A 10,924-nucleotide genomic window follows, 5' to 3' on the forward strand; every position below is an offset into this window, starting at 1 on the left:
GAGCAGAAACACCGGCATGGAAATGTTGGGCCCAATGGCCTGTTTCTGTGCTCTAAATTCTATGCAATCACCCTAAAGTTTGCAGACATTGCAACCTGACGAGCTCCCCACTTTCCGCGCAGTTTCAATATAATTTGCCCATGGCTGTTTAAAGTTATCAGCTTTTTTGTGATAGTGCATAACTTTAGGGATAACAGTGATGTGTTTTGCAAACCTTTGGCCGCAGTGTGAAATACTGCAAACCATGTGATGGGACATTTTGTCACCCTGAGTTCAGATTTGACAGAGGGAACATTCGTGTTTATAACTGTAATCTAAACGATCTTCAGCAGTACTTTGAAAATAAATTTAAATGCCGTGTTTAATTCTGGCGATGGGTAAACCAGAAGGGGAAAACTTAATTTGCAAAAACCGTGCGATAAGCTCACTTATTTGACAGCTGCAGAAGTCCTTGCCTAAAACAAACAACTAACAACCTCTTTTTGATTTAACAGAAAAAATAAACTGGTTGCCAAAAGGGTATGCAATGTGTTGAAAGAATGGCAGGATCTCACTGGCATACCAGACCGTCTGCCAAGGTGTTGTCATGAATTGTGGCAGAGGGAAATAGTTCTTCTATTAATTTCTCACCAGCAAACATTAAAACAGGCATCAGAAACTGAAATGAAAACTCTGATAAACTCATCCGAAACTCTGCGCAGCCCGTATCCTAACTTGCACCGAGTCCCATTCACCCATCACCGCCCTGCCCCCTCCCCCCTCCCCCCCCCTCCCCCTGTGCTCACTGGCTCCCGGTCCAGCAAAGCCTCAATTTTAACATTCTCATCCTTGTGTTAAGCTCCCTCCATGGCCTCACCACCTCCCTATCTCTATAACCTCCTCCAGCCCTACAACCCTCTGAGACCTCTGCGCTCCTCCAATTCTGGCCACTTGCGCACCCCCTGATTTCCATTGCCCCACCACTGGGGGAGGGGGGGGCCGTGCTTTCAGCTGCGTAGGCCCGAAGCTCTGGAATTCCCCTCCCTAAACCTCTCTGCCTCTCCTCCTTTAAGACGCTCCTTAAAACCAACCTCTTTGACCCAGCTTTTGGTCACCTGCCCTAATATCTCCTTGTGTGGCTCGGTGTCAAATTCTGTTTGATAATCGCTCCTGTGAAGCGCTGTGGGACGTTTTTGCTATGGTAAAGGCGCTATATAAATGCAAGTTGTTGCTGTTTTAAACAAAAATATTAAGAAAGCGTTAGAAAAGGTCAAACAGCATTCTGAGAAAGCAGCAGCCTTAAACACATCAGCTCAGTTGTATTTTTTTTATAAAAAGCAATAGTGAGTGAAAAGAGCCCGAGCTGTACAAAAAGGAGAAACAGTGAAAGACATCAAACAGAAATACAGAACCTGCCACAATATAATGTGTGTGTGAGAACGATTAAATAACGTACACCTACAAACCTTGGAGGCCTTGGAGAGAGTGCAGAGAAAATTTACCAGAATTATACCAAGGATAAGAAACTTCAGTTACGTGGATAGACTAGAGAAGCTGGGATTGTTCTCCTTAAAGCAGAGAAGGTTAAGCAGATATTTAATAGAGATGTTCAAAATGATGAAAGGTTTTGACGGAGTAGATCGGGAGAAACTGTTTCCACTGGCAAGAGGGTCGGTAACCAGAGAACACAGATTTAAGGCAATTGGCAAAAGAACCAGAGGGGAGATGAAGAGAATTTTTTTTACGCAGTGAGTTGTTATGATCTGGAATGCACTGCCTGAAAGGGAAATAGAAGCAAATTCAATAGTAACTTTCAAATGGCAATTGGATAAATACTTGAAAAGGAAAAATTTGCAGGGCTACGGGGAAAGAGCAGGATAGTGGGACTAATTGGATCGCTCTTTCAAAGAGCTGGCAAGATGGGCCGAATGGCCTCCGTCTGTATGATTCTATGACAAACAAAAAACAAAGCAAAATCAGACAGCAGATACAATTAGGGATGGGCAATAAATGTTGGCCTTGCCAGCAACGCCCACATCCCGTGACTGACCAAATAAATTTTAAAAATCCTTCTCAGAGAGGACTAGCTTGAAACACCTGGCAGAAGATAGCTGACTGGGCAAAAGCTCCCTCATCCCTGGTATCATTCCACTAAATCTTCTAGAATATGTAGGGGGTTTTTCCTTGCTCTCTTGCCCGTTCTGGCCCCCTGCCAGGCTTCGTGCAAGAATTACCCTTGAGTGGTTCGACCCACCCCCCCTACGGTTCTAGACCTTGGACTTAGATGCAGAGAACAGTAGTGCAGAGAAGAGGACTCAATAGACCAGGCTGAATAGCACGAAATGGATGCTTTTATTTTTGAACAGTTTGAAGCATTACAAAATACATGTCATAGGCACAGATTAAAGTAACTACAATCATGCACAAATTTATGAACTTGACTCTATGGAAATGGGGAACACACGGCACATCGTAAAAGGGGAAACACATTACGATTTCCCTTAACTCCCTCCCCTATACCTAAACCAAGTTTCGACCTGGGGAACTTGGGATCATGCTCACCACTCTCGAAATCGCGAAAAGGGGTTCGCAGACTTTTGACACCGCTTCCCGTCGTCACGTGGATTGGAAGCTTCTGGCGCAGTCGATATTCTCTCCTCCCTCGAGGCGGTGGGGTAGACCCAGCCTCGATGAGCGCTCGTCAAGGTTGAGATCCACTAAGTCGATTTGGGTTCATGGAGCAGACCCAGATGCAGGCTATGCACATGGGAGAATCTTGTGGCCTAGATCGCCAGTCCTCCAGAGGGTTTCTTCTCCGTCGGCCTGGGTCGTCGATGATCTCCCGACCCCAGTACCCGGGCCACCCTCGTCGCCTTCTCGTCGTGGCCGAGCCTTGTTTGGCTGAACACCGGCCACGTTGTCCTTTTTCCGAAACCGTCCGTCTTTAAAAAGACAAAAACGTTTTCATCGATCTGCCGAAGTGGAAGAGGCGCCGATCCTGGCCCCGTCCGAAGAAGTTGAAGTCGTCCAAGAAGAAGAAGCAGCCGCCGTCCAGTCAAGTGAAGTTGTTCAAGTAACCCGAAGTCCGAAGTTTTTTAGATGGACTTTCAATCCATAGTTATACTCTTTTGGGACAGTCTTATCTCCCGCCAAATCATAGTCCTGCCTTTGTATTAATTTTGGCGGGCAGAAATCTCTGCAGGGGCGCTTTGTCTTGTAACGGAGCCGGTGATAACTTAAACTGGCCTTCCTGGCCGATAATGTCTGTTAATGTCCTTTGCATTGTCACCGCGGCTCGGTTCGCATATTGATCGGTCCGGACATTTTCCTTGATGGCTGCTAAACGGTTTTTCCTTTGTACGATAAATGGGTATAAGTGTTTTTACATTGTCCGCCCATATCTTGATGGGCCCCATCCTGTACTTATAATCCATTGAATATGTATGCTGTTGCTCTGAGTTTCGGTTCCCAGATACTGGCTTTCGTGGGCTCACTGTCTTCAATCCACAAGCCTGTCTGGCTTGCAGTAACAGAAATAAAATGGTTCATAAACTGATCACGGGGCCTGGCGGCCATTTTGTATGCCCTTTTTATCAAAGGTTTTTCTGTGCAAGCTTACTTTGGTCAATAAACAGTCTTATTTTATCCAGTTTTCTTGCGTGATTTTTGCTGAAAATTGCGAATCTTACAAATAGAGGCATACAGCACAGAAGGAGGCCATGGAATTGAAAAGAATGGTAACTGTAGTGTATGTACCTTTAAGGGGAGAACTACTTTTTACAGCTCCTGTATACTGTAGTACCGGCAGTGACCACACCTGTATATAAACCCTGAGTAGGGATCTGTACAGTTAGTTTTTAGAGTAACCCTCATCCAGTAAACACCTGTTGATTGTTCCAAGCAGTCTCTTGTCTAGTTATTGAAGGACACACAACATCAAGATACACGGATCTAACATTGGCGACGAGAAGATTCAAACCTACCTGCAACTCTGCATCACTTCCCAGGGATTCGCTCCTGGGGAACAGTGAAAGAAGAAGGCTGAGTCCAGAAGCACGGGCATCGACCATCCAGCGGAGACTTGAGCATCGCAGGGGAGGCTGTTGAGAGCTGGGCTTGGTTCTCCAGTCACGGTGGTCCAGCGAAACGGGCTGGCAACAGGTACGGCGCAGACCCTCCCCGGACAGCGGCGGCTAGAGCCGACCGACGGCACAGAAAAAGGCCGAGCAGCGTCGACGAGAGAAGAGAGAGGGTAGAGCGCACAGGGCGCAGCCGGTGTTCAGGACCGAGCGGCGTCGACGGGAGAAGAGAGAGGGTAGAGCGCACAGGGCGCAGCCGGTGTTCAGGACCGAGCGACGTCAACGAGAGAGAGCAGAGCACAGCCGGTGTTCAAGGGCCGAGCAGCATCAACGAGAGAGGTGCGCAGGAAAACGCGCAGAGCGCAGCCGGTGTTCAAGGGCCGAGCAGCGTCAGCGGGGAAGAATGGAGAGCGCGGGAGACGCCATTTTGAGCCGCAGTGGAGAAGAAGGGAGAGCGCGGGAGATGCCATTTTGAGCCAGTCTAGCCACACCCAAAAATGCCGAAGAGCGACAGTATCACAGCATTCGACAATGAAGTCGAAGATTGGACGACATATGTCGAACGCATAGAAGTGTACTGCAAGGTGAATGAAGTGCCAGATGGCAGGAAAGCGCTGGTATTGTTGAATTAAATGGGTGCAAAAATGTATGGCTTACTGCAAAACCTAGTAACCCCAGAGAAGCCAGTGGAAAAGGATTTTGAAAACATAGTGTCAATCCTACAGGACCACTTAAACCCCACACCGCTGCTGATAGCAGAAAGATTTAAGTTTCACAAAAGGAACCAGCATAAAGATGAAAGTAATGCTGAGTATTTAACGGAACTGCGCAAGCTATCGAAACACTGCCAGTTTGGAACGGGACTAGCAGATACTTTAAGGGACAAGTTTGTGTGTGGGGCTTCAAAGTGAAGGAACCCAGAAACGGCTTCTATCAGAAAAGGATCTTACGCTGGGCAAGGCTTTCAGCATGGCAGTATCACACGAAGCAGCAGCACGGGGCGCGGCAGAGATACAACGGAGACCGCAAGAATATGGCACAAATGAAATGTCATACGGAACAGTGAAGTGCTATCGCTGCGGCAGAACAACACACGACCATAAGGATTGCTGGTTCAAGGACCAAGTGTGCAGACAGTGTGGAAAAGTAGGACACATAGCAAGAGTCTGCAGGTCGGAAAAGAAAACCAGCAGCAAGAAATCTCCACAGGAGAAGTACAAGAAGGTACATAAGGTGACGGAGAGTAGTTCAGACGAACAGAAAAGTGATACAGACTCCGGAAGCAAGGAGCTGGGTTGTCTGAAACTACATAATGTGATCAAAATGGAGGATCACCAAACTATCTGGGTCACGCTCAAGATAGCCGGAGTCCAAGTGAAAATGGAATTGGACACAGGATCAGCCCTAACAGTCCATAAACCGAAGGGACTACAAGCGGCTATTCTCACATATACCCTTGAGAGATAGAGATCGTCTTGAAGACGTACACGGGGCAAAAAGTCTACCCCAAAGGAAAAATAAGGGTGAACGTTATATATAACGGCAAGGAAACACCAAACATGGACCTATATGTATTGCCAGAGGGAGGACCACCACTACTAGGACGTGAATGGATCCGGAAGATACAGCTAGATTGGCATTCCATACAAGCACTGACTGTAGATGCCAAAAAGGATGACGACGTCACACCTGGACGACTGTCAAAAATGCTAACTGACGCACAAGAAGTGTTCCAGGAGGAACTCGGAACACTAAAAGGCATAACAGCGACGATCAAAATAGAGGAAAATGCAAGCCCAAAGTTTTTAAGGCCAGACCGGTACCTTATGCGATCCGCCCAGCTGTCGAAGCAGAGCTGGAAGGTTTGGAACGTTCAGGAGTACTGTCCAAAGTGGACTGGAGTGAGTGGGCTACACCCATCGTTCCTGTAAGGAAGAGGTCGTTGAGTAATATGCCTGGGGAACCAAAGAAGGCTCGCATCTGTGTGGACTTTAAGGTGACAGTGAACCCAGTCCTTCACACTGTACAATATCCGCTTCCGCGGATTGAAGATATTTTCGCCTCGCTATCTGGAGGGAAACGCTTCACTAAGATTGATCTGGCCCAGGCGTACCTGCAAATGGAGGTAGAAGAAGCCTCGAAACAGTACCTCACGATCAACACTCAAAGGTCTCTACCAATACAACCGGCTGGTGTTCGGGGTAGCATCAGCTCCGGCTATTTGGCAAAGGGCAATGGATCAAGTCCTGCAAGGGATTCCAGGGACCCAGTGTTATTTGGATGACATCCTGGTCACGGGCGAAAATGACAGTGATTACCTCGCCAACCTGGAGCAGGTGCTCACTAGATTGAAGGAATATGGGCTCCGAGCTAATCGCCACAAATGCGAGTTTTTCCAGAAGCAGATCTCGTATTGTGGCCACATTATTGATGAAGAGGGGTTACATAAGTCCCCTGAGAAGATTGAGGCAGTAGTCAAGGCTCCAGCACCGGAAAATGTGTCACAACTGAGGTCGTTCCTCGGGTTGGTGAACTACTACCATAAGTTCTTGCTGAATTTGTCCACCGTACTACACCCGCTGAACACCCTACTGCAAACGGGGGTACCATGGAAGTGGAATGACGAATGTAAACGAGCTTTCCAGAAGAGCAAAGAATTGATCACATCAAAAGAGGTGTTGGCTCATTTCAACCCAGCACTACCAATTCGGTTGGCGTGTGATGCATCACCCTATGGCATTGGAGCGGTGCTGTCGCACAAATTCTCGGACGGCTCAGAGAGGCCAATAGCCTTTGCGTCACGATCACTAACCTCAGCCGAGCGTAACTACACCCAGATTGACAGGGAGGCCCTCAGCCTAGTGTGGGGAGTGAAAAAGTTCAACCACTATCTGCACGGGCAGAAATTCACCTTGCTGACTGACCACCAACCACTTGTCTCCATCTTTAATCCAAAGAAGGGCGTTCCGGTGATGACTGCGCAACGGCTACAAAGATGGTCCCTTTTTCTAGGGGCGAACCAATATGAAATCGAGTATAAGGGCACGAAACAGCATGGAAACGCTGATGGGCTATCACGCCTGCCACTGCCTACTGCGGAGGAAGCACCAGCAGTGGACCCTGTCAAAATATTTCATTCGACTATAATTGAACGCTTGCCAGTAACTAACGCTGATATAGAGAAGGAGACCCGAAATGACCCGACACTGTCTCGGGTATATGACTTGACGGTGAAGGGATGGCCAACACATGGCGACTCACTGTTGCCAGCATTCTCATCCAGAAGAGAACAGCTGTCAGTAAGCCAGGGTACCTTGATGTGTGGATCCCGAGTGGTAATTCCACCCAAGTTAAGGGAGAGAGTGCTCAATGAGCTTCACGAAGGCCATCTGGGAGGGGTGAAAATGAAAAGCCTTGCTAGGGCTTATGTGTGGTGGCCGGGGATCGATCAGCAAATCGAGGACCTGACAAAGAGCTGCTCAGGATGCCAGAAGGTCCAAAATGCACCACCACATACCCCTCTACACCCATGGGAGTGGCCCTCATCTCCATGGCAACGGGTGCATATTGATTTTGCTGGTCCATTCATGGACTCAATGTTTTTAATAGCCGTGGATGCGCACTCGAAATGGCCTGAGGTGATCAAAATATCCTCCACCACCACCACGGAGAAAACTATTGCAGTCCTACGGACCATATTTGCCAGGAACAGCTTGCCAGAGCAGATTTGCTCTGATAACGGACCACAGTTTGTGTCCGAGGAGTTTCGAAGATTTATGAAAAGGAATGGGGTAAAGCATTACACAGCCGCCCCGTATCATCCAGCCACAAATGGATTGGCTGAGAGGTTCGAACAAACCTTTAAAAAAACAGTAATGGCCATGTGCGATGACGACATTCCACTGCAGCATAAGGTGGACAATTTCCTGTTAGCCTACAGAAATGCGACACATGCAGTCACCAACCAGACCCCGGCCATGATGTTCTTTAACTGAAGGTTGAGATCTCGTATGGATTTGCTCAGACCAAATGTACGAAGAGATGTTGAGAATAAGCAATTCCAGCACATCAAGGAGAAGCCGACAAGGAGCTTCAATGTAGGGCAACCAGTCTTGGCCCGCGACTACCGAACAGAGAAATGGCAACCAGGAACGATATGCACACGGCAGGGGCCACTAATGTACACAGTGGATGTTGGGGAGAACATTGTGAGACGCCATGTTGACCAGATCCTAGAGTCACAGGAACGAGTCAACCCCATGTCTCGCCCATACGTACCTGGTGATGAACCCGACATACAGATAGCATCTACCCCAGAAACAGTAGCATCGGAAGCTGATGAACCAACCGACGACAGGGGGCCAGAATCGCCTCCGCACCAAGAGCAAGACACTCAGGAAAGGCGCTATCCAGAAAGGATCAGGAAGCCGCCCCAAAGACTGAATTTATAAATAGACTATTTTCAGTTAATGTTGCATGTTAAAAGTGTTAATTGTAATTAGTTGATATTTAATTGTTAAATGAGTGTTATGGTACTGTTAATCTAAAAGGGGAGGAATTGTAGTGTATGTACCTTTAAGGGGAGAACTACTTTTTACAGCTCCTGTATACTGTAGTACCGGCAGTGACCACACCTGTATATAAACCCCGAGTAGGGATCTGTACAGTTAGTTTTTAGAGTAACCCTCATCCAGTAAACACCTGTTGATTGTTCCCTGCAGTCTCTTGTCTAGTTATTGAAGGACACACAACATCAAGATACACGGATCTAAAAGTAACTTATTGCTCAAATAAGTCCTGTGTAAATCTCTAGAGCTAGGAGAACAAAAATGAACAAACTTTGAAATGAAAACAACGCTCAATTAATTCATCTTTTCTTTTTTGAAAGAATTGAGAACAATCTGTGAGCCAACTGTGGTGCAAGACAGTTTTTAAAGGTAGAAACATAAAGCATGCTATTCTCTAGTGCCGTGCGCGTGAGTCTGAGATCACCCGGTATGAACAAGTATCACCAGTGATAGTGAATGCATAAACTGAGAGTGAGTGCCAGAAAAGGAACATCTGCATTATGTCTTCAGGAAGTGAAACAATTCAAGGCTTAACACAAGACACATTGTTGAAAGGAGCTGTTAACGAGATGTGACCAAAAGGCAGTTGAAATTTCGAGACCGCTAGCACAAAGTCTTTGCTCAGCTATGTCACTGCATTCCAGCTGTTCTTCTCTCATTGTAAAACTGCAGCAGCAGATACCTGTAATTAAGTCTAGAATGATGGCGGGTTGAGACTGAGACAATGTCATAAGCCAGAACAACAAAATTCCAAGTAGTTTATGGGCAGCATCAAAATCACCCAAATTAAATTCATAGAATCGTACAGCATAGAAAGAGGCCATTCAGTCCATTGAGCCCATGCCAGCTCTTTGAAAGAGATTATACAATTCGTCTCACTTCCCCTGCTCTTTCCCCACAGCCCTGCAATTTTTTTTCCTTTTCAAGTATATATCCAATTCCCTTTTGAAAGTTACTATTGAATCTGCTTCCACCGTCCTTTCAGGCAGTGCATTCCAGATCAGAACAACTCGCTGCGTAAAAAAAAAAAATTCTCCTCATCTCCCCTCCAATTCTGGCCTCTTGTGCATCTCCCACTTCCTTCGCCCCACCATTGGCAGCCATTCCTTCAGCTGTCTGGGCCTCAAGCTCTGGAACTCCCCCACTAAACCTAAACCTCTCCACCTCTCTCCTCCTTTAAGATGCTCCTTAAAAACTCTTTGACCATAGAAACATAGAAGATAGGAGCAGGAGTAGGCCATTCGGCCCCTCGAGCCTGCTCCGCCATTTAATGAGATCATGGCTGATCATCCAAATTCAGTACCCTGTCCCTGCTTTCTCCCCATATCCCTTGATCCCTTTAGCCTTAAGAAATATATCTAACTCCTTCTTGAATATATTTAATGAATTGGCCTCAACTGCCTTCTGTGGTGGAGAATTCCACAGGTTCACCACTCTCTGAGTGAAGAAATTCCTCCTCATCTCTGTCCTAAATGGCTTACCCTTTATCCCTAGACCGTGATCCCTGGTTCTGGACTCCCCTGCCATCGGGAACATCCTTCCTGCATCTAGTCTGTCCAGTCCTGTTAGAATTTTATAAGTTTCAATGAGATCCCCTCTCATTCTTCTAAACTCCAGCGAATATAAGCCCAATCGACCCAATCTCTCCTCATACGTCATTCCTGCTATCCCAGGTATCAGTCTGGTGAATCTTCACTGCACTCCCTCCATGGCAAGAACATCCTTCCTCAGATAAGGCGACCAAAACTGCACACAATACTCAAGGTGTGGCCTCACCAAGGCCCTGTACAACTGCAGCAAGACATCCTTGCTCCTGTACTCGAATCCTCTCGCTATGAAGGCCAACATACCATTTGCCTTCTTAACCGTCTGCTGCACCTGCATGCTTAACTTCAGCGACTGGTGCACAAGGACACCCAGGTCTCATTGCACTTCCCCTTTTCCCAATCTATTGCCGTTCAGATAATAATCTGCCTTCATGTTTTTGCCACCAAAGTGGATAACCTCACATTTATCCACATTATACTGCATCTGCCATGCATCTGCCCAATCACAGAACCAAAATATGAATTTAATTGGTCTTCCATTTCTTTGTTCCCCATTATGAATTCCCCTGATTCTGACTGCAAGGGACCTACGCTTGACTTCACCAATCTTTTTCTCTTCACATATCTATAGAAGCTTTTACAGTCAGTTTTTATGTTCCCTGCAAGCTTACTCTCATACTCTATTTCCCCCCTCTTAATTAATCCCTTTGTCCTCCTTTGCTGAATCCTAAACTGCTCCCAAGCCTCAGGT

This window comes from Somniosus microcephalus, chromosome 7 (assembly GCF_052327205.1).
Source record: "Somniosus microcephalus isolate GS21.2 chromosome 7, FLI_Smic_1.0, whole genome shotgun sequence".
NCBI lineage: Eukaryota > Metazoa > Chordata > Chondrichthyes > Squaliformes > Somniosidae > Somniosus > Somniosus microcephalus.